Below are 3,582 nucleotides of genomic sequence, written 5' to 3' on the forward strand. Positions count from 1 at the left end.
AGAGAGAGAGAGAGAGAGAGAGAGAGAGAGAGAGAGAGAGAGAGAGAATAACAAAGAAAAAGAGGCCATGAATCCAAGAGGAGAATATTTGGTGAGGGTACAAGGGAGGCATTGGAATAAGAAATGGGAAGTGGGAAAATGATGTACTTATATTTTAAAAACATTAGCAATGCTTTCCGCAGAGTGTCCAAATCAGCTGAAAAGATCTTTGCTCTTATGTGAGGCTCTACTTGGCTCAGAACACCTATTTGGGGTAAATTGATCCAATATCTTCCGAACATTTATAAAGCTTTGGGGTGCTGAGTTTCTGAATCAACAGTGAGTATTGACACATAGACTATAACTTAAGTTTGCACAGCAGGGAAGTATTTTCTTTTGTGCCCCTAATCTACTCCTTAGCCCAGTTTTAGTTCAAATCTCCCTTGCACCTTGCCACAGGCTTGAGCATGCTAACCTGTGCTACGATCATTTTCCTCATCAGTGAGGCATGTTGGTTGTCTGGGCTGTACCGACTTATATGGGTGGGATGGTGACAAATCAGATGATATAGCTGAAAATGATTTAAAAACCTCTAGAAAAAGAATCCCAGTTCTTTCCCAGTGTAAAACCAAACCCTATGCTAAAGCCAAACCACAATTGTTGTTTTCAAAATAAAGGTTATAAACAGGCAAGCCAAACAACCAAGTGCTTCAATGTGAACTGCCTTGTGATTTCAATGCACTTGAGACACAATGGAAAATGTGATCGTGGGGAGTGGGAGGAGCCCAGGGGACCTGTGCTCACAATTAATGGGCTATGGCGACCGGGACTGCATTGTTACATGCTTATATATGAACGTGTTCTATTTTATCTCATGTCATATAAAGTTTGAAGTTAGACCCAGATTTGAGTCCCAATTTGCGTAGTAAGTGAGATCAGACACGAAATAAGCTCATTAAACACACATCACACCCTCTCAGGAGTCAGTCTGCTTCATGAACCACAGCCTTATTGCTCACCAAGAGCTTTCCTAATGAGGCCAAACTGACTAATGCATATTCCAAGAATAATACTTGACCAAAATTGAATGCAATTCTCCTGTACTTATTATAATTTTCTATGACAGAGAGCAGAGGCTAAATTCGGTGAAAGTATTGTTTTTCTTCTATGTGTGGGTCTGCCAAATCTTGTTTTTATTTCTGTCCCTGCCCCCTCAGCCATCCACATGGGAATCATGGGGTAGCCATGGCAGCTGACTTGACTTGACTTGTTGGTATTTGAGTGGTGCCATCTTTCACAGCTTTTCTTTACCCCTCTCAATACATTTGTGGTACAGAACAAAAATAACCCCAGATGGAGGAATCATTATGGAAGGCAAATTCAAGAGCAGCCTGGAAACGTGTCTGATATTCCATATGCACAATGCAGTTGTCACAATGACCATCTGATATTCTATATGTCTAGGGAAATTGTCATGCTGACCATGGAGAAGCCATCTGAGGCCTGGAGGTTTCTTTCCTAAGAATGAGAGCTGACAGTGAGCCACACAAATACAGGAAACACAAACATGTGTGGTCACATGATAGTAGAGGAGAGTGTAAGTTCAGCATTTGAGACAAAAAGAAGGAGAAGAAGAGGTGGAGGAGGAGAAAGGAAAGAAGGAAGGAAGGAAGGAAGGGAGGGAGGGAGGGAGGGAGGGAGGGAGGGAGGGAGGGAGGGAGGAGAGGATAAGGAAGAAGAAGAGGAAGAGGAAGAGGAAGAGGGAGAAGAAGAAGAAGAAGAAGAAGAAGAAGAAGAAGAAGAAGAAGAAGAAGAAGAAGAAGAAGAGCAGCCACAGAGAGCATGCTTGTATCATTTGTTTCAGTCATTGGTGCAAAATACTAGAGAAAAATATTTTTATTACATGGAAACTGAGATCTCCTCCACAAAATGATTTTCCACTAACTTAAAGAATCTTTGCACAAGCTCAAATACTCCCATCCTTGTAGAATTTACTTTGTGAACAGAGCAATGTGTGGAGGGATGCCTGACAAGTTTAGCTTTGGAGCAGAATGGTAGCATCAATGGGATAAACCTTGTCTTCACAGACCTCAGGGGACTTAGCTTGAGGCAAGGCTTACAGTGTAGACTCAACACAACACTCTTCCCTCTGGGCATTTGTTTATTCCTTTGTCTTAGGGAAACAGACAATGGAGACAACGGAAACCATTGAATGGAGGATGGATTTATTACTTTTTTCCTGGCTATGACCAAGTACCGGACAAAAGTAATTTAAAGGAGGAAGGGTTTAGTTTTGACTCACAGTTTGAGTGGATGCAGTTCATCACTGGAAAAAGGCTTGGCTGGCAAAGCCTGAGGCCACTGGTCACAGAAAATTGACAGGACACAGGAAGAACTAGAGATTCTTAAGACCTGCCCCCAGTGACTCACTTCCTCTATCAAGGTCCCACCTACTAAAGGTTCTATGCTCTTTCGAAACAGCTTCACCATCTGGGGAGTACTTCACATCAAAGCCACAAACGCTAGTCAGCAGGCCCAGAAGCTCTCTCCCCAAAGCTCTGCACGTCTTCCTTGCCGTTCCCAAGACCCTTAGTCACTCCCCAGAAGTCTCCTGAAACATATTCGAAGTTTACTTCCAGATGCTGGAGTGCAAGGCAAGTGTCTCCTCTTCCTCCTTTCTGCTAGGCCTCTATCATGAGGCTTATTGATACACTGACAAGAACAGGAACAACTATTAACACTGACTGCCCATGTATGTGACATGGCACAGAATGGCCAATGAGAATGTGCTGTGCACTTGTCGTGACTGACAACCCACACAACTTCTCCATTCTGGTCCATTCAGGGCATAAGCACTGTCCCCAGGCCATCAGAGCTGAGGCACCCAGGAAGCCAAGATAGACTGTCTAAGGCTTTGTCATAAGTATGTAGGGTATTATGCACAGTAGTGTATGTGTTGGGGGTGATGTGGGCTACAAACATTCCTTAACAAGAGAAAACATCCGATCACTGTTCACTGTTACTTGAAGTCTAATAGGCTGCATGTTATTTTAATGACTCTTTTGAAGATGTCTCTATATTGTTAAAAAAATGGGGGGGGGGCGACTGAGTAGTTTGTCTATCAGGAAATAAACACATCCAGAAGACTCACTGTGTGTCAGGCATAGTTGCACGCAGGAGAGGTGAAGTATAAAGGAAATCACACAAAGTCCTGTTCTCTGAGGACTTGAATTCAAGTTAGTTGGAAAAGGAGACAGATAACAGAACAAGGTCCAGTTATAGCACAGCATCCCAGAGGGAGCAGATGAGCTGGAGAAAACAATAATGACCAGTAGTTAATGAGATGGAAAACCAGTTGAGAAGGCTGAGAGCTTTCTGTTGTGAACTGTTGCTTGAGCAGATAGCTGCCGAGGTGTGTGTCTAGTATAGCGTGTGCAAAGGATCAAGGCAGAGGCATAGTTAACCTGCCTGAGGAACTGGTAAGGGACATGCTCAGCTTACAAGGCATTAACGGGTCTGAGAAGAGTTGAAGAGGCAATCAAAAACAGAGCAAAGTCTTTGCTTTGCTTTGCTTTGCTTTGCTTTGCTTTGCTTTGCTTTGCT

The sequence above is a fragment of the Grammomys surdaster genome, unplaced genomic scaffold (assembly GCF_004785775.1).
Source record: "Grammomys surdaster isolate TR1022 unplaced genomic scaffold, NIH_TR_1.0 126176, whole genome shotgun sequence".
Taxonomy (NCBI): Eukaryota; Metazoa; Chordata; class Mammalia; order Rodentia; family Muridae; genus Grammomys; species Grammomys surdaster.